This window comes from Dipodomys merriami, unplaced genomic scaffold, assembly GCF_024711535.1.
Source record: "Dipodomys merriami isolate MVZ:Mamm:240054 unplaced genomic scaffold, mDipMer1.0.p SCAF_129, whole genome shotgun sequence".
Lineage (NCBI taxonomy): Eukaryota > Metazoa > Chordata > Mammalia > Rodentia > Heteromyidae > Dipodomys > Dipodomys merriami.
In genome coordinates, this window is record NW_027202593.1 from 1,842,169 (window position 1) to 1,863,257 (window position 21,089).

The 21,089-nt window shown below is 46.7% G+C and overlaps 1 protein-coding gene and 1 long non-coding RNA gene across 2 annotated transcripts in view; one reads left to right on the forward strand and one right to left on the reverse strand.

Annotated features, from left to right (window-relative positions):
• Positions 1-21,089, reverse strand: part of LOC138824443 (CXADR-like membrane protein) — a 74,192-nt gene that overhangs the window by 31,967 nt on the left and 21,136 nt on the right. The gene's annotated exons all lie outside the window — the stretch shown is intronic.
• LOC138824444 (uncharacterized) lies at positions 319-20,550 on the forward strand. The gene is made up of 3 exons (XR_011371086.1): positions 319-698; positions 4,241-4,295; positions 18,965-20,550. It is a non-coding gene; the product is annotated as an uncharacterized lncRNA (long non-coding RNA).

Below are 21,089 nucleotides of genomic sequence, written 5' to 3' on the forward strand. Positions count from 1 at the left end.
GGCCCCTCTCCAGGACAGAGCCGGCCTCCAGGCGGCGCGCCCCGCCCCGAGAGCGCGCGGGCTCCTGGGGCACGGCGCGTCCTCCGCGCGAGCCGCCGGGCCTTGGCTTCGCCCGCGCGCGGGGAGGGCCGGAGGGCGGGAGGGCGCGGGGTCAGCGTGTCCCCGGGGAGGAGGGCGGCCCCAGCCCCCGGGGCGCGCCGCCCGCCGCCCGCCGCCCGCCCGGCTCCGCTCCGAGCAGCCCGCGCTGCCGGCTCGGGCGCGGCGGGCGGGCGGAAGGCGCCAGGCGGTGATTGGAACCACGTGCGCCGGGGAGGCTGGGGCCGGCCGCGCCAGGCCGCCCCGGAGCTCCGGACCAGTGCGGCCCCGGAAGGGCTGCAGGCTCGCCTTCTAAGTCGAACCCGCGTTCTCCACGCCACCTCGCACCCCCGAGACCCCACACACGACGGACCAGAACCAGAAGCCCAGGCCTGGGATCTGCTTCCGAATGGGCCGGACCGCAGCAGCCGGATGAGAAGCCCCGCCCTTCTCAGGACACAGCGCGAGCGCGCCGCTAAAGCTAGACTTACCGAGCAGAACGAGCCGTGAACGGACAGCTCACCTCGGAGGAAACCAGCGGGAAAGCGGGCCGAGCAGTCGGTGCCAAGCACGGGGGGTTACTCATGAGACGACCCCTCCCTGCCACACACACAATCCCAGCTGTGAGATGCCTGTCCGCTCTTTGATTTAAAACTCTAGAACGGTGTAAAATGAACAAATATATTCACACATTAACAGGAGGGGGAGGGGGGAGGGGGAGGAGGAGGGGGAGGGGGAGGAGGAGGCGGAGGGGGAGGAGGGGGAGGAGGAGGAGGGGGGAGGGGGAGGAGGAGGAGGAGGGGGAGGGGGAGGAGGAGGAGGGGGGAGGGGGAGGAGGAAGAGGGGGGGAGGGGGAGGGGGAGGAGGAGAAGGGGGAGGAGGAGGGGGAGGAGGGGGAGAAGGAGGAGGGGGAGGGGAGGGGGGAGGAGGGGGAGGAGGAGGAGGGGGAGGAGGAAGAGGAGGAGGGGAGGGGAGGGGGGAGGAGGAGGAGGGGGAGGGGGAGGAGGAATCGAAACCTTGCAAGGCCTTTCTTGACCCATTCCCTTCACCCCCTCCTTTGTTCTCCTCCTTACTAGGGTAAGTAACTCCTTACTAGGTTAAAATTTTTTTTTCTATTTATTTTATTTTTGCCAGTCCTGGAGTTTGAACTCAGGGCCTGGGCACTGTCCCTGAGCTTCTTTTGCTCAAGGCTAGCACTCTACTGCTTGAGCCACAGCGCCACTTCCGGCTTTTTCTGTATATGTGGAATCGAACCCAGGGCTTCCTGCAGGCTAGACAAGCACTCTACCACTAAGCCACCTTCCCAGCCCCATCTCTTACTAGTTTGTTGTTTTTTTTTTGGTCCAGTGTGGGGCCTGAACTCTGGGTCTGGGCGCTGTCCCTCAGCTCTTCAGCTCAAGGCTAGCGCTCGCTCTACCACTTGAACCACAATGCCACTTCCGGCTTTTTTTCTTTTTGCTTATGTGGCTCTGAGGAATCGAACCCACGGCCTCAGGCATGCAAGGCAAGCACTCTACCACTGAGCCACCTTCCCAGCCCTCTTACTAGTTTTATAACTAGTCTTCTAGATCTTTTTTTATGTAGTCATAGGTATAGCATGTGTACACACTGAAATATAAAACTGTATTATGTTGAACTAAAATGGGATCTTTATTGTGTTGTTGGAAATTTACTTCACTTTTTAGTAGATCCTGAAAAAACTTTACATGCTCTATAATTTTACTTGCTCTTAAAACTCTTGTGGGAATTATAAAGAGGCAGAAAAGAAGACAGATGAGTCATAGGAGCCACTGTATCAGGATTTTCGGCCTGTGGGACAAACCTAGCAATACCTTCTTTACTAGCCTCATACCCACATTTTTCATAGCTTGGGCCTAAGTAAGAATGGCTTTGACATTTTTATGTGTGTATGCTTTTGTAGTGCTGGGGAACCAACCCAGGGCCTTGCTCCTCCTAGGCAGACATTCTACTGCTGAGCCACACCTCTGGCCCTGTACATTTTTAACTATTTGGAATGAAAGGAAGCAAAAGTTTCCTGGCACAAGAAAACTATATTAAATTTAAATTCATCATGGGCTGCGGGTGCTTTCATACTTCAGAGTGTTTGCATGGGCCTTTAAAGCCTGGGATATTTACTAGAGGGTTCTTTGTAGCAAAGCAGTTGCAAACTTCTAACTATAGTATTCAACTCAGAAGGTACCACCATGGATGAGAAATGTTCAAAAGGTCATTGGACTATTGGATATCAGAAGCAGAACAAAACAATGGACACTGACTTAGAGGTCTTGTGTTCATATAATTTGGCAAATTATGTGGCCTTGGGCAATCAAACTCCCTCCTTTTAGAGATTGGATTAAATCTCTAGGTAAGATTTCAGTGGTAATACTCTAGATTCTAATTTTGGAATTCTTAGGTTTGCTTTCATTGCTGGTAACCCACATGTCAGAAGCTAGGCTATCATTAATTGGTTCAGAGAACCATCCAAGGGATCTTCTGCCATATTACAGGGTGGGCTGGGGTGGTGGCCTGCTGATTTATTGTTCCTCTATCTGATTCCATCTTATGACTACCATCACCTCCCACCATTTGCTAAAAAGCTTCCAGTCTGGGCTGGGAAGGTGGCTCAGTGGTAGAGCGCTTGCCTTGTATGCCTGAGGCCCTGGGTTCGATTCCTCAGCACCACATAAGCAGAAGAAAAAAAAAGCCGGAAGTGGCGCTGTGGCTCAAGTGGTAGAGTGCTAGCCTTGAGCTGAAGAGCTGAGGGACAGCGCTCAGGTCCAGAGTTCAGGCCCCACGACCGGACCCCTCCCTCCCCCCCAAAAAAGCTTCCAGTCTTTCAATCTCTCTCTTTTTTTGGGGGGGGTCCAGTCGTGGGGCCTGAACTCTGGGCCTGGGTGCTGTCCCTCAGCTCTTCAGCCACTTACAGCTTTTTGCTTATGTGGTGCTGATGGATTGAACCCAGGGCCTCAGGCATGCAAGGCAAGAGCTCTACCACTGAGCCACCTTCCCAGCCCCCAGTCTTTCAATCTCTAGACCAGAGTTCTTTAACTTCTGCCTAGCCGGCTTCTCAAGCCAGATGATTCTTTGTGGTAGGAGGTTGTTCTGTATGTAGGTTAGGCCGTCTAGCAGCACCGCTGGCCTCTGTTCACCACAAACTCTCCTCCTTTAGATGATGGCAGTCATAGTGTCTGCAGACATTGCTAGGTGTTTCCTTGTGCTCAACATTGCTCCCTTTTGAAAACCACTGCTTTAAACCCAGGTCTCTTCATAAGCCTACACCAAGGTATTTGATTCTAGCTCACAATGGGCTCTTCCAGCTAAATTGTTTATCATGTCACTTATCTCTTAATGTTATACATTTATGACTTAATTATTTTTTTTTTTTTTGTCGGTTGTGGGGCTTGAACTCTGGGCCTGGGCGCTGTCCCTCAGCTCTTCAGCTCAAGGCGAGCGCTCTACCACTTGAGCTACAGCGCCACTTCCCGTTTTCTGGTGGTTTATTGGAGATAGGAGTCTCACGGTCTTTCCTGCCCGGGCTGGCTTTGAACCGCGATCCTCAGATCTCAGCCTCCTGAGTAGCTAGGATTACAGGCGTGAGCCACCAGCGCCCGGCTGACTTAATTAATTTTAATAATGCTTATGAGGAGGTTTATCCAGTCTTATATTCACTGTTCCATCATGGCAGCTTGGGTAGAATATTTTTTTTGTTGCTGGTCATGGGGCCTGAACTCTGGGCCTGGGCGCTGTCCCTCAGCTCTTCAGCTCAGGGCTAGCACTCTACCACTTGAGCCACAGCATCACTTCCAGCTTTTTCTGCTTAATGTGATGCTGAGGAATTGAACTCAGGGCCTCATGCATGATAGGCAAGCACTGTACCACTGAGCCACCTTCCCAGCCCCGGGTAGAATTTTTTAAAACAGGCCGTCTACTAAAGTTGTAACCCAACAATTTCTTGCTCCAAGCCCTTCTGTGTTGCATCTGCTTAGAGGGGATAAGGCCCTGAATTGAATCCCCAGCACTGTATACACAGGAACAAAAATCATTAGGACTTCCCATAATTGTGGAGAAAAGTTCACATTGTTTATCTCAGCAATTCACAGAGACACACTACCTGACCTCCCAGCTCCAGGAGGATTAACTTTGTGCTGATTTATTCTCCTGACAGCTAGCTGTGACTCACTGCTTGAGTATCCTGCCCAAGGCTGGATGTGGCAACTAAGGTAAGAGGAGACACCTTTCACTTACATATTCCTGACAGCCCAGGGTTGGATCCATCACATGAATGGATTTCCACTGTGCTAGTGGTTTTAGTGCAATCGGTCCCTATTGCATTACCCCATCTGTCACTTTGCCTACCCCCCTCCTGCTCCTTGGCTCCTACTCTGCCCTCCCTGGGGTTGAAGATCCACATCAGCAGGAAGTGCGGTCTGGGCAAATGCAGATAGCTCTTGGCTCTCCTTAGGGATAGCTGGTGTCTAGGGAGAGGGCGGCCATCCACAGTGACTGGTCAGGGACAAGCCGTCCAGCAAAGCTCTCATCCCAGGTCTATAGTGATGCTGGTGGTTCTGTTAGATACCCAATCATAAAGTTTTAATGATTTTTTTTCCTGTTAAAATCCAGCTATCCCTGGGAGATGTGAAAGCTTTATCCAATATCTTTTATTTGTTGCAAGACATTACCATGTAGTGACTAAGGGCAAGTGTAGTGGGGTTAGACTGCCTGGAGTTGAAATCAAACCCGATTCTTAACAGATGTGTAACCTTGAGCACGTTGCTTCACATTCCTTGTATATCAAAGAGCATGTACTTGTGTTCTATTGTTTTGTGGTAAGAACACTTAACATGAGATCTTCCCCTCTTAAGCTTTTTTTTTTTTTTGCCAGTCCTGGAGCTTGAACTCAGGGCCTGGGCACTGTCCCTGAACTTCATTTGCTCAAAGCTAGCACTCTACCACTTGAGCCACAGCGCCACTTCTGGCTTTTTTTCTGTTTATGTGGTACTGAGGAATTGAACCCAGGACTTCATGCATGCTAGACAAGCACTCTACCACCAGGCCACATTCCCAGCCCCCTCTTAAACTTTTAAGTGTACATTATGTTGTTTGATTATATCTATAACGTGAGGCCAGGCGCCAGTGTCTCATGTCTAATATTTACTCAGGAGGCTGAGATCTGAGGATCATAGTTCAAAGCCTGCCTGTACAGGAAAGTCTGTAAGACTTATCTCCCATTAAGCATCAAAAAAGCTGGAAGTGGAGCTGTGGCTCAAGTGAGAGAGCACTATCATTTAGCACAAAAGCTCAGGGACAGCGTCCAGGCCCTGAGTTCAAGCTCCAGGATTGGCACAAAATAAACAAGTCAAAAAAAAGACCCACAAAATATAAGGTTGGATAGCAAGTCTCTAAGACTTACTTAGCTTGCTTAACTGAAATTTCTTTTTTCTTTCTTTCTTTCTTTTTTTTTTTTTGGGTCTGGTCATGGGGCCTGAACTCTGGGCCTGGGCGCTGTCCCTGAGCTCTTCAGCTAAAGCAAGTACTCTACCACTTGAGCTACAATGCCACTTGCAGTTTTCTGGTGGTTCATTGGAGATAAGAGTCTCATGGACTTTCCTGCCTGGGTTCGCTTTGAACTGCCATCCTCAGCTCTAATCATCCTGAGTAGCTAGGATTACAGGCATGAGCCACCAGTGCCCAGCATAGCCATATTTTCATCCCTACTAAAAATACCTGTGAAAAAGACTTATTTTGGCTCACAGTTTTCGAAGGTTCAATTCATGGTCTGTGGCCCTGTTGCTTTTGGACATGTGTTCATTTAGAATTAGAGAGTAGTCGTTGGTTTGGAATCAAGAGGTCCAAGTTTGAGTTCTAATTCTTATCATTAACTAATCTGAGTGACTCTGGATAAATTCTTCTTGCCCTTTTCCTAAAGGTTTTCTCTAGGAACCAAAATCTTGCCACAAAACACATCTAGCTGAGAGAGTACAGAGCAGTGACATTAAGTATAATTGACATTAAAGCATCACTCTAGACTGTGGTTGATGGGACTCCCAAGGTTTCAGGGCTTGTGTGGCAGCAAACCCTGACATTCAAGCTTGCCAGTCATCTGGAACACTGAACTCCTCCCCTCGGGCACAGATGGAGATGGTCTCTAGAGATTTTCCTTCTAGGAGGAGGGCCCATCTGCAAACTTGTAGCTGAGATTTTTCTCTGAACTTTCTTTTCTCTCTCTCACTCAGCTTTTCTCCTTTGAGTTCTGTGACCATGATCACATCAGATCCCAGAGATTTGTCTTGCTTGCTTAATATTTTGGCCCAAGTATGAAAAAATACAAATATCTACTTGCCTTGTGCTCTTTAACAAAGCTGAGGCAAGCTAGGGCATTCAAAAGAGTTCTATATGAACTGAATTGGACACCTATAATGAGCATAAAAGCATTTACGAAGGTACTAGATTTTTTTTTTTTTTGGGTCCGGTCATGGGGCCTGAACTCTGGGCCTGGGCTCTGTCCCTCAGCTCTTCAGCTCAAGGCTAGCACTCTACCACTTGAGCCACAGCACCACTTCCGGCTTTTTTCTTTTTGCTTATGTGGTGCTGAGGAATCGAACCCAGGGCCTCATGCATGCAAGGCAAGTGCTCTACCACTGAGCCACCTTCCCAGCCCCGAAGGTACTGGATTTTTTTAAAAAGAAAAACAACTAGTCCACTTAACTTGCTCACACACACTACTTCTAACCACTTCGAAGATGGAGAGATTTGCTTTATTTCCTGGGCTTTTCTTCCTGTGGCTCCTTTCTGTCCTTTCAGAGATCACAGTGGGATTAGATGGCATAATGATGGCTCAAACCCATGATTTTCCTGCTTCTGCTGAGATGACAGGCATGTGTCACTATACCTGGTCTAGTGTTAATATTTTAAAGTGCAGATTATTCAATTATCTCCCAGGAGTGGACAAGAGTGGGAAAACATTTTATTCTCTTAATGATATCCTGGAATTGATTCCATTGCTCTTCCTACACCCTGTCTTTATTAAATGAATCAATTCCTGCTTCTTTCTACTGGGTCCTATTTGTACAAAACGCCTAGGTTTGCTCTCCCAGGCTTGCTCACAGATTACTCTGTCTACCTAAAAGGCATGCTGCAAGGCTCAAATCTCACCCCCTGCCATCCAGGACAGGAAGACGGTGTGATGGAAAGTGGCCCAGACTGCAGGATCAGGCTGGGGCTGTGACACTGGCACCGCTCTGCTCTGGGATCTTGGGCTAGTCACGTATTGCTCCTCAGCCTCTAGGTGCCCTTCCAATTACCGTCTGCCATCTCATCAATCAGGAAAAGTAATCTCTTTTAATGAGCCAGCTAGCTAACTCTCAGTGTGCCCACATCATATAATGTTGTGAACCTGATAAAATGCTTTTCTCCTGGAAAAGACTGTTCAACAGCAAGGACTGTGGTAGAAAATTCACACACTGTGAAAGATTTTAAAATTACTCGTTTATTTTACTTTTATTTATTATTTATTTGTTTATTTTATTTTTATTACTGTGTGTGTACATGAGTGTATGGTACTGGGGATTGAGCCCAGGACCTTGTATATGCTAAGAAAATGCTTTACTACTGAGCTACAACCTCAGACCTTTCTTCTCTCGCCTGCCTGCCTGCCTGCCTGCCTGCCTGCCTGCCTGCCTTCCTTCCTTCCTTCCTTCCTTCCTTCCTTCCTTCCTTCCTTCCTTCCTTCCTTCTCTTCCTCCATCTCTCCCTCCCTCCCTCCTTCCCTCCCTCTCTCCCTCTCTCTCTCCGTTTGAGGGAGCTCAAGCTGACCTTGAACTTACCATCCTTCTACCTCTCCTCCAGTGTAACTTGATTATGGGCAACTGTGGAAGGGGTGAGCAGTTCTATCTGGATTTCATTGCTTCTTTTTTTGTTTTTCCTGGTTCTGGGGGTTGAACTTAGGGCCTGTGTTCTTTCCCTGAACTTCTTTGTGCTCAAGGCTAGTGCTCTACCACTTGAGCCACAGCCCCACTTCCAGATTTTTCTGTGTATGTGGTGCTGAGGAAGCCAACCAGGGCTTCATGCATGCTAGGCAAGCATTCTACCACTGAGCTGCCTTCCCGGCCCCTCATTGCCTTCTTTAAAAGAATACATACTGCACATTATTTCTCACATATTTTGTATTTCAGGGTGTACTTTTTAGTTTTGCAATAAATCACAAAGCCAATGACCTCACTATTTACAGTACCTAAAATCAAGGTTAGCTCAACTATTGTCCTTATATTTTGTTGGGTCAAGCTTTCTAGAACCTTGCAAATTTAGTTTCAAAATGTGTCATTGCTTCTAGTTGTTAAAAATGGGCAAGTTACTTTACCTCTTCAAGCTGAGGTTGACTTGATCTACAAAGTATGGCACTAGTAATACTTAGTGTAAAAGGTGGTCTATTAGTATTAAAGATCATGCATAAAAGGCTTCACAGATGTGTGGCAAAAAGGGAATGCTCAGTGTATTCACTATGTCTCCTGCTGTTCTCCATGGAGCATATGAACCCCCATTGTGTGCCAGATACTGCTCAAGGCACTAGGGTACAAATATAAAAGACAGACATTCCCGAAGTAGTTGCTGTGCAGGCTTTGTTCTAAGACTTTTGGGAAATGTGGAGAAGATTCAAGATCTGTCAAAGCATGAAGAAATGAATGTACTTCAATTTTAAAATGATTAAAGCAGTGTCTGGAAGGTCTACTAAAGCTCATTATATCACAAGTAATTATTATTCCCTTTTGGTAAGAAGGTAAATATTAGCCTGTGAATCTTCCAGAATGTGTTTATTCCAGATTACCAGTGAACTCACCTGAGGGCATGCAGGCCATTGTGAAGACAGAGCTCATGGACAGCTATAGGGTGAACCTGCACATGGCACTGAGGAAGAGGCAGGAACTGAGCCACCCAGGGTGAGGACAAATTGTGTTTGTTCCTGTATCATTGGGCCTCCATGCTGCAGGCAGCCAATGGTACCATCCAGGCAGGTGTGGGAGGCATCTGACTATGCGTAACACCCGTGTGAGAAAATGAGGACACAAGAATGTATTGGTTATTGGATGAAGTAAAAGGTGGCTCAAATTGGCTTACTGCATCCATTTTCATCTACTTTGGCTTCTCTCCACGGCTCCAATTATGGAGATAATTATCTCACACTTAACAGAATAGAGTGTGGGCAGTGACAATGATAAGGTAGTGAGGTAAGGGCTGTGATGGTGAGAATGCTCAGGCATGCTAGGGGCACACAGGAGGACAAGTCCATCAGATGGCCGTGATGCGCTGGGTGTGCAAAGGTGGGGGGGTGTGTTCCATAGTTCCCTCGGAACACTCTTAGTCTATTCATAATCGATGCCTTAAACTCTGCTTTTTAATGTCTAGCACAAATAGGAGAAAGGTGAGGAACTTATTATGGTCTTTTAAAAAAAGATCTCCCAGGTTTGTTTGTTAACAAGAGTGCTCAGGGGCTGGGAAGGTGGCTCAGTGGTAGAGCGCTTGCCTTGCATGCCTGAGGCCCTGGGTTCGATTCCTCAGCACCACATAAGCAAAAAGAAAAAAGCCAGAAGTGGAGCTGGGGCTCAAGTGGTAGAGCGCTAGCCTTGAGCTGAAGAGCTGAGGGACAGCGCCCAGGCCCAGAGTTCAGGCCCCACAACCCGAAAAAAAAAAAAACAAAAACAAGAGTGCTCACCTGATAATGATGAATTTGTTTTTTTTTGTAGCTATTTCCTAAATGCTCAGAGAACTATAAATCAAACCCTGGTGGTAACAGTTTTTTGCAATAATCTATATCCTATTAACTTAATTTTCCTGAGAAGGTAAATACTGACATTTCGGAAAGGACAGTCTTTTTTTTTTTTTTTGGTCATAGGCTTAAACTCTGGGCCTGGGCGCTGTCCCTCACCTCTTCAGCTCAAGGTGAGCACTTAACTACTTGAGCCATAGTGCTACTTTGGTTTTCTGGTGGTTACTTGGAGAGAAGAGTCTCACAGACATTTCTGCCTGGGCTGGCTTTGAACTGTGATCCTCAGATCTCAACCTCCTAAGTAGCTAGGATTACAGGTGTGAGCCACCAGCACCCGGCTTAGAAAGGACAGTCTTTTTTTTTTTTTTTGTCGGTCGTGGGGCTTGAACTCTGGGCCTGGGCGCTGTCCCTCAGCTCTTCAGCTCAAGGCGAGCGCTCTACCACTTGAGCTATAGCGCCACTTCCGGTTTTCTGGTGGTTTATTGGAGATAGGAGTCTCACGGTCTCTCCTGCCCGGGCTGGCTTTGAACCGCGATCCTCAGATCTCAGCCTCCTGAGTAGCTAGGATTACAGGTGTGAGCCACCAGCACCCGGCTTGGAAAGGACAGTCTTTAGAAACAAATTCGCTAATTTTGCCTTAACTTCCCAAAGGCCAACTACATGAACACTATTTAGAGGAAAAATCAGATAAGCAGCTTGAGATCATTGGGAGAAGAGGCTAGATTATGTGGAATTATTTGGGATGCTTGATGTTGGGGACAAGTCTTTTGATTTACTGGTATCCTAAGATGCATAGATGGCCTGATCCTACTTCTCTTCCTCTTGATGCCTCCTCCTTTAAACATCTCAAGCTTAAATGCTTCAAAGAAGTTGAAGTTATTGGCTGGAATAGGCAGCATTAGGCTTCCCCTTTGCCAGCAACCACTGTTCAGGGAGCAGGAAAGGCAGTTACTTGACCAGACGTGAGGACTGGGTGTCCACCTCTGGAATTGGCACCAGGCTGGTTTGTGGCATTTGCAAGAGCAGCACTTGAAGATTTTGTCTCTAACTACAAGTTACTTACAGTCTATGTGGGGAGGTAGAACTAAGGTAGATGGAGCAAATAATTTAACCTGTTAAATATTTATTAACGCCTTACCAAGTGCTAAGCTAGTTGTGCTCAGCCTGCATGTGAGAAACACTGATTTGATTTTATTTTATTAAAAAAAAATACATAATGGCTGGGGTTCAACCCTCAGAGTGGAAGTTTCCAAATGTAGATTTTTGGATGGGCTGTCAGTATTATCTGGGAACTTGTTACATATGCAAATTCTTGGCTTCAGATTCTTTGGAGGCAGGTTTTGTATGTTGAGCAATCTGTGCCTTAGAAGACCCTGTTGCAAGGAATGGAAGATGTATTTAAACTATTTTTGCTAAGACACTGTCTCCTTAGCTGGGCCATGAATAAAGGCTAGGCATACAGACCACTAGTCATTTTGTACCTATGACCTTTGCTCTGAGCCATTCTCTCTTGAAATCGCTTAGGCAGTGAAGAAGGAGCTAACAGAAGACTGGAATACCTGATAGCATCAATAATTTTGTTGTTGTTAGTGTGGGGCTTGAACTCAGGGTCTTGGTGCGGTCCCTGAGCTTTTTTGCTCAAGGCTAGCACTCTACTACTTTGAGCCACAGCTCCACTTCTGGTGTTCTGGTGGTTAATTGGAGATAAGAACGTCATGGACTTTCCTGCCTGGGCTGGCTTTGAACTGAGTTGGTTGTGATCCTCAGGCCTCAGTCTCCTGAGTAGCTAGGATTACAGGCATGAGCCACTGGCCCCCATCCTTATCAATGACTCTTAACCAAACTCTCACTGACCAATCCTGAGACACAGAACAAGTATCTGACTGCCTCTAAACACCCTATGACTTGGGACTGTTTTAACTACGCATACCTTCTCACTCCTGCCACAATATTCCTGATTTGACCTAAGAAATTTCTACCCTAAACCTGTGCCCTAAAGATGGCTGAGATGGGCTGAAGTACTGCCTTTTCATGACATGCCTGTGTCATGTAACAGTCTTTCTCTGTGATTCTCTCTCCCTCTCCCCACCTCCTTCTCCCTCTCTCTTCTCTGTCTCCCTTCTCTATGTCAGCTGTGGGGCTTGAACTCAGGGCCTGAAGGCTATCCCTGAGCTTTTTCACAAAGCTATTGCTCTACCCCTTTGAGTCACAGCACCACTTCTGGTTTTCTGGTGGTTAATTGGAGATAAGATTCTCACTAACTTTCTTGCCCAGGCTGGCTTTGAACTGTGATCCTCAGATCTCAGCCCCCCTCCCCCTCCCCACTCCCACCCAGCAGCTAGGATTACAGGTGTGAGCCACCAGAGCCCAGCTCACCAAGTCTCTGTATTTGATTTGGCATACAAGGGTGAGTGAGTGGACCTGACATGCAGAACTCCTGGAGTTTGGGCCTGTAACTCTGGAGTCTGAAACTCTGGTTTCATGCATGCCTATTCAAATTTAAGTACCTGCTTCAGGAGGCCTAGTGTGCAACATAGAGGTTTGAGCCCCTAAACATTTGCAAAGCTGCTCAGAATACACAGCCAGAGTTTGCCCCTACTGTGCTATAACACACAAGATAAGGACGGAGAAAACAAGGCCCAGGCATGAGGGATCTCACAGTTTAGATGGCATTATACCTAATGCCACTAAATGCCATAGAACTTCCATCCAAGAAGAAGTTCCTGGAGGAACTAGAGATCACCCTAAAATTGAGCAAGAGTCCAAAGAGCTGCTACTTCAGGAAGACTAGTTCGGGGACAAACCAGTTTGAGCAAAACAGCCAGAGGTAGCGGGAGTGTGAGCAGACCACAGCCTGCTCTTCACCAGCCTTGAAGGGGTGCCTTTATTCATTCAGCGCGACCAGCTACTCTAACAGCTGATTACTTATGATTTACAGCTCGCCAATTTCCAAAAAGGATTTGAGGTGGTTTACAATGTTAAAACACATCCCAAACAGGAACATAAATAATTCAAGGAGAACAGAGACCCATTAAAAGAAGCTGGGAAATGTCTGCCATGCTCCCGGGATGAATGAATTTAGGGTTTGATGGGAGCAAGCCACCACAAGAGGTGCTTTGGGGTTCACTGAGAGGGAGGGGGGAGCTTGGCGTCCACAGGGAAGATAGGAGTGCACATAAATAACCACAATTAGACAAAGGGCTAGTGGCATTTTCAGGGCAGCAAGCATCGTTTCCAGCTGTGGAAGTGGCACGTCTGAGCACTTTAGGACGGGGAGGTTAGCACCATAGTTGGATGCAGGAAGGAGCATCCGTGAGAAGAAAATTCACCAAGTCCCCAGCACACAGGAGCAGTGGAAATGAAGAGCAGGATAACGAGTGGAGGGGTTCAATAGAGGCAAAACTTCTATTGGATGAGAGCCAGCAAGGAGAGAGAGAAGGTATTTCATCAGGGGAGTCAAGTGGGAAGGTTATGCTTGATAATTCAGCAGATACATGTCGGATGGAGTGGAGGGAGGGGCTGGAGGTCAGAAGGCCCCGTAGGAGACTGAGCTTGGTCTAGATGCTAAAGGAGAAGGGAGCATGGGGTGAGTTGGAGATGCAGGAGCAGCAAGAGAAAGGAAGACACTGGAAAGCAGGACTTTGCAGTTATAATATACAACTTGCTGCTCCAATTGTGCTTCTGTGACCAGTAGCACGAGCAGGATCTGGCAGCCAAGGTCCTACTGAGTCAGAACCTACATTTTTTAATTTGTTTGTTTTGTGTTTATATGTGTGTGGGAAGCTACTGGGGTTTGAACTCAAGGCTTTGCACTTGCTAGGTAGGTGCTTTAACATTTGAGTCATATCCCTAGTTCCTTTTGTGTTCAGTTTTTAAAAAATAGAGCCTTAATTGTTCATTCAGGACAGCCTGGATTTGTAATTTGCCCATTTATGCTTCAGAGCCAAGATGGCAGGCAGCCTCCCCTTACCCCACAGCAGATTTTTATTGGTTGAAATAGTAGTGAGGGATGGGGAAGCCCGGGGAGGGGGAAGATTTGCTCAGTTTGTTCTTGAACTGTGACCTTCCCAAACTCAGCTTCCCAAGTAGGATTACAGGAGTGAGCCACTATACCCAGCTTTGCCAAGAGACCTGGATAATCAGAATGCACAGTGAAGTGAGAGAAATACTGGACATGGAGTGCTGAGGGCAGGGTGTAGGGGAAAAAGAATCTTAGCACAAGTCAGAGAGCTCCAGGTTTATGTCAAAAAACTTGGGCAATAGGATTAGAATCCATTTTTATCACATCTGTAAGGACCAGACTAATGGCGAGCTTAGTGTTCTGAGGGAGCCCAGATTTATCTCTACTTAAATTTTGTATCTTTACCCCCAAACCACTGTATGGTGAAACCATTTACATCATATCATGTACAAATTTCCTGTCAAATGGAAAAATAACATTTTCCCCATTTTATGTTTTATAAGACAAAATCCTAACTAGTTGACCAAATGTTTACTTGCCAAAAACAATTATGGTGATAATGATATGGCAGCATGTGCCACCATGGTCTCAGAGCTTGCTCTGCTCTAGGTAAGATACTAAATAATTTACTTCTAAGCTAATCAATAACACCAGGCTCGGGGCTGGGAAGGTGGCTCAGTGGTGGAGGGCTTGCCTAGCATGCAGGAAGCCCTGGGTTTGATTCCTCAGTCCCACATAAACAGGAAAAACTGGAAGTGGCACTGTGGCTCAAGTGGTACAGTGCTAGTCTTGAGCAAAAGAAGTTCAGGGACAGTGCCCAGGCCCTGAGTTCAAGCCTCAGGACTGGCAAACAACAACAACAAATGCCACAGTTACCAAAAGTTGCTGTGGACTGTTAGAGATATTTCACCATTTAAAAATGTATTTATCCCCTTCAGTAGACCTCTTATGGTTTTCCCAGTATCTAAAATACAGCCTTATGATTAGTAACTTACTGATTTTATTTAGAAATTTTTATTGTGCCAGTACTAGGGCTTAAACTCTGGTACTTACTAGTCTCGCAAATTGGCTTCCCCTTACCCTTATGGCTGGTATTCTACTTAATCCGTGCCTCCAGTTCCAGCTTTTTAATGGTTAATTGGAGATGAAAGTCTTGAGGATTTGTCTGTCCAGGCTGGCTTTGAACCTCAGTCTCTTAAATTTCACTATCTTGAGTAGCTAGGATTATTGGCATGAGCCACCAGTACCTAGCTTTGTCATTACTTTTTAATGAATGAAAAACCAATCTAATGAGTTCAGCTATGAGTCTTACACTGGAAACATGGTAATGCTTTGGCACATATTATATTGTGCTTGTTTATACTTACGCTTCATACAGGAAGAGACAGTTTTATCCACTGTCCTGCTTCCAGGATGAAATGGAGTGTCAGGCATATAGTAAGTGCTCAATAAATTTGGATGACTAAATGAAGTTTCCTCTAAAAAATTTTTAACATGATAATAAACTCCTAAAAGTTAATAAAAGTAACCTCAGAATCCTTGGAATTGAAGCTAACCAAAGAATGTTATAATATAATTAAGTATATTGTAATTTGGCCAAGGAGGAAAGGATGTCATAACAGAAGGGTCATGATCTCCACAAAGTTCTAGAAAAAGGAACTATAAAAATGTGATTTGACAGTATCATCCTACACTGTGCTTGGGACAAGCTGTTCTGACAAAAACAGATACCTCTGCAGAGAAGAAACAGCCTCTCCAGTTTTTAGCAGCCTGATGAAGGATCCTTGTAAGCACCAGAACAATGTCTGGTCTGCCAGCTGGCCTCCCGAGGACATGGCATCTCCCAGGAGAGAGTGTTCTGAACACTTAACTAACCTCCTTATGAACAGGCTACTAAACACAGCTTGACAGTAGAAAGACGTTGGAAGCCCGCTCCGTCATATGCTAAGTCTGAAATCTTGAGCACTTGATGATTTTTTGAAGCCTTGGTGGTGGTAGTGGTGGTGGTAGTGGTGGTGGTGGTGGTGGTGGTGTATGTGTTTAATCTGTGAAAAAGAATGAACCTAATTCAGTGTTATAAACAGGGGAAAAGTAAATACGATATAAAAATGAATGTTCTTTGTTCCTGACCATCCTTCCCTCTCCCCCCCCACCCCCCCGCAGTTAGATATGCCTCTCATGATTAACAAAGACATTATCATCATTCTGAATTCTGGCAGGTACATGCAGGTCTGTGGTATCCATGGTGACCGTCTTGAAGTACTGACTCCCTATGGGCTCAGCAGCCAGCCAGCTTTCCTTCTTTTAGCATCATTATTTGCAGTTTCCTGATTTGCTAGAATTTTTCCTGGTAGCTTCCCCCCACCCCCATCAGAAATGGTCTTTTTACCCAGCCTTGCATCTGTAGGGATCTTAATCTTCCACTAGCATAGGGTAATAGCACAAGGTCTACCTAGGGCCCGCATAATCTGGTGCCTTCTCCCCAAACAAATATGTGGAAATTCAGGAGGTCGAATTGAACTGTCAACACTATCTTGCTGTCTTTCCCCTTTCCAAGCTATTAAAGGTCTTCTGATTGAATTAAACCTTAAGGGAAAGTAAAAGAAAGATCTAGGGGCATAAGGAGTCTGGTTTTCCTGTCATGGAGCGATGTGGACTTTTCCTACTTTGAGATTCTGCTAAGAACTTAGGATTTGTGGCCACAATCTTTCTATTCATTTCACCTCCAGCCTGTCTTCTACAACTGTTCTTGCCTCACAGGTCTGAAGGGGGAGCAGCTGGGTGCATGTTCTTGGAAAGTGGTGTTTGGATGGAGAAAGGTTTCTACTAGTTAGGCCTGGCTAGCCATGGCCAGGTGCCTCTTCTCCAACTTTTGCCCAACCTTAGGGCCATGCTCTCTTCAGAGGATTGACTATAAATGGTCATCATGGGGAAGCATCCAGAATGCCAAGATCTACGAGCCTGACAGAGCTTGTATATCAGTCTGACAGCTTCAAAAGCACAGAGTCTGTGTGGAATCCCAAACAGCCTCTGTTTCTTCCTCCTCCAAGCACCGGCCGCCTGCCTGCTTGCTTGCCTCCCTGGCCTTATTTAAACAAGGCTGAGCAGGCTGTTTGGATTCAGAGGCCGGTTATTTTTCCCCAGTGTGGAGAACAGATCAGCAAGATTGTCCCGCCTGAATGTGAGCTGCTTTTCCCGCTTTGAGGTCTTTATGCTTTTTAGAACCTGTTAGAGTTTCATCGCTTCAGAAGTCTGCTACTTACCATGAAACCTGACTGTGGCTTATGTGGGCTGTCTGGGTCTGAGGGTGGTCATTATTATGGCTAACATTAGGATGTCAGACAGGGCACTAGGTAGTTTGAGTTTAACACACACTTGGCACAGAGTATGTACTTGGCTGTTATTATCAATAATCCTACAGATCATCTTGTAAAGAAGTATTAGTGTCCCTAGTTTTGGGCAGCTGATGAAACATTCCCAATCATGTATTTGAGGTTTCATATCCATCAAATTACAGAGCTAGAATGTGATGTAGATACAGACTGGATGGCAGCCTCCTCTCTGTGTCATCTTGTACTGTAGTGGCAAAGTTGATGGCACAGACTGACTTCCACAAGTCCTTCTAATCTATCCTGCTGCAAATTTGAGCTCCTTCTCTATGCAGAAGAAAGCTATTGCAAACTGGAAGGATTGTTGCGTTCCACCAGCAGCTAATGGAGACAGCATGGTCTTTGAGGTGCGGGGAGATAGGCAAAAGCACAAGAGTCTCTGAAAGCAGAACATCTCTTCTTAAACTGAGGGCAGCCAATCTGCCGAGGCCAGTGGAGGAAGCGGGGCAGGAGAAACCTTGTCTAAGACTCAGAGCTGAAAAACGTAAACGCAGAAGATCCTCCCTGCTTATTCATTTCTTTCCTCTGCTGCATCCACTGGCGCCTGGTCCCTCTGCAGCTCAGAGGGAGGAGTGTGCACACGTCTGGCTGAGTCTGGCTCCAGCCAGCAGCACCCAGGGGCAGCCACCACCCTGGCGCTCTCCATCCACAGCCGACTCAGGGGGCTCCGTGTCACAGTGTTCTTTGAAAATGAACAGATTCCCTCCAGACTTGGAAACCACTGTACTGGGCTGCTTAGCTTAATGTGAGCTATTGTCAGAGCCACAGGACCTTTGGGATTTCTCTCCTTGCCATTCAACTGCCCTTCACTGCCCCCAGAAGTGTCCGTGGGTGGTACTCTCCCAACATCATCCTTTCTCTGTCAGAATTCACCACAGAGCCCTCTGGGACAGGGTTGAATCTAGCCGCTCTTCCTTCTTGTTCTGACCCATCTTTGTGGAATTTACAAGGTGCCTGTCCTGCTAATTATGTTCTCATTTACAACTGTCTGGGGTCCGTGTTGTGTTTCGTTTTTTCGTTTGTTTTTTCACTTTTGCTCTTTCTTCTCTATTTTGTTTTTGCTTTTGTTTTTGTCTTTGTCAGTCCTGGGGCTTGAACTCTGGGCCTGGGCGCTGTCCCTGCGCTCTTCAGCTCAAGGCGAGCACTCTACCACTTGAGCCACAGCGCCACTTCCAGTTTTTTTCTGGTGGTTTATAAAAGGTAAGAGTCTCATGGACTTTCCTGCCCGGGTTGGCTTTGAACTGTGATCCTCAGATCTCAGCCTCCTGAGTAGCTAGGGCGACAGGCGTGAGCCACCGACTGGAAGTCCTTTAAGAATATAAAGCCCTGGCTCTTCTCTCTTCCTCAAGCTTGCTGCCCTTCCCTGTCTGGGTGGTGCAGCATCTGTGCATACTCCGTGATCAGAGCAAATAAGAGAGTGGGGAAATCCCTTGTCTTCAGAGACTTTCAACCAGGAAGGATAGGATGGAGCTCCAGCTCACCAAAGGGCCACGCGTCTATTTTCTGCCATCTGAAAGTGAGCTGTGGGCTCCTGCTGGGGAGTCCCTCACACGCTGGGGCTCTGCAGAGGCAGGCAGATGGCTTCCATAGGTCCAGGAGTTGCTGTAAAGCAAGGGAGATTTTGCTCTGGCTGTGAGGGTCTCGGGACTCCCAGAGTAGTCAGCAGGCCTCATAGGTATTCTGCAAACTAACCATGCTAATGAGCCTTGTGGGGCAAGAACCCTGCTGAGTTTTGTGAGCAGTTGGGCTCATCCTTACCACAGTTGTCTTTGTCGGCAGGACTGTGGGTTCCACTCTGAAGATTTAGGCTTGAACGTGAAGCTGACATGGAAGCCTGCAGGAAGCCTGCAACAGGATCACAGCCCTCTCCCCACCCCACCAGGAGGAAGTAAAGCCTCGTATTCTGGCTGAAACCATCTCATCCACCTTTCAGTACCCACCATTTCCTAGCTAAGGAGGTCTTTGCCCCATTCTTAAGAGACCCCTTAAAAATCGCTCATCCACTACAAAGACAGTACTCTGTGGAAGTTCCTCCTTTTGGTTAGCCAGTCTGTTTACTTGCTACTGCTTGATACTGGGGCTGCTTGCTGCCTCCCCAGTTGCAGCTTACTGGCCAGTTTTAGTATGTTTGTCCTCAGTGACTTTGCCAGGCATTAGACATATCCTAATGTGGTTTTGTGTGGGAGACATTCAAATACACTTACCACTTGTGACAGTATTTCCTAAAATGGAGCTGAGCAAAAGTTTTCAGGAATCAGAGCAAATAGCACCTGACTGATCTCTGAGAAAAGGAGGGGAAGGCCATTCTAAGAAAGAACATGCATGAAGACCAGACACGAGAAGTTTTGACCTGCATGGGGAACAAGAAGTCATGTTTGGAGGTGGAACCCTACGTCCTGGTCTAGAGGCAGCAGGGTAACCAAGGTCTGCACTGCGCCTAGTGACCTGCCGGATCACTGAGCCAACAGAACATGGTCCTGGGGATAGCAGCCAGTGTGGGGAAGGGTAGCCCAGGGGAGGATGTGGGTGAGAGACTTTCTTCAAGCAAAAGAGAGGGCCAGGGCTGGGAACATGGCTTAGTGGTAGAGTGTTTGCCTAACATGCATGAAGCCCTGGGTTTGATTCCTCAGTACCACATAACCAGACAAAGCTGGAAGTGCCACTGTAACTCCAGTGGTAGATCGCTAGCCTTGAGCACAGAGAGGCTCAGGGACAGAGCTCAGGTCCTGAGTTCAAGTCCCAGGACTGGCAAAGAGGGGGGGGCATTTAAAGACAAGCAGTACTTACATGTTTAGCAATTTTAAAGAATCATTAAAAAATAAAAGTTATATCACTTAGAATATAAATCTTGGACAATCAGGACAATAACGGTTATAACTACTCAATATTTTGTTACAAATTTCCTTTCAGCCCTATTTATATAGAGACATAGTAAAGATTTTACTGTTTATACAGCCCTTCCTTCCTTCCTTCCTTCCTTTCTTCCTTTGTTTGTTGGTTGTGAGGCTTGAACTCTGGACCTGGGCGCTGTCCCTCAGCTCTTCAGCTCAAGGCTAGTGCTCTACCACTTGAGCCACAGCGCCATTTCCGGTTTTCTGGTGGTTTATTGGAGAGTGATCTCATGGACTTTCTTGCCCTGGCTGTCTCTGAACCATGATCCTCAGATCTCAGCCTCCTGAGTAGCTAGGATTACAGGCGTGAGCCACTGGTGCTTGGTTATTATTCAGTATTATAACTCAAGTATTTACCAAGTCATACAATTTCTTCATTATAGGCACATTCTATTTAAGGTATAGATTTAGGAATCATAAATTGCTTAGTCATTTTACTATTTAGAGGCATGTTGTTTGTGCTGGTATGTAATAAAAGCTTTTAAACATCAATTTTGGATACAATAGTGTGTTGTTTCTTTGTTTTGGCTTTTGTTTTTGCTAGTTCCTTTTTTTGTGTGTGGGGGGTCCAGTCGTGGGGCCTGAACTCTGGGCCTGGGCGCTGTTCCTCAGCTCTTCAGCTCAAGGCTAGCGCTCTACCGCTTGAGCCACAGCACCACTTCTGGCTTTTTTCTTTTTTCTTATGTGGTGCTGAGGAATCGAACCCAGGGCCTCAGGCATGCAAGGCACGCGCTTTACCACTGAGCCACCTTCCCAGCCCTGCTGGTTCCTTTTTTTGTCTGCAGTGCTAGAAATCAAACCCAGAGCCCTGTGCACGCTAGACAAATGTTCTAAGTTTGACCTGCATCTCTAGCCACATGGGCTTTATATTTGATTATGTATTTAGCATAGGTGGCTAGCAGTAGAATTATTGGGCCAAGAATTTGTTTTAAAATTGGTGAAGCAGGTATTTAGACTCTTTTTTAAAAAAAGTCTTGCACTGCTTGTTTCCTATTAACATGTCTTAGCATCCC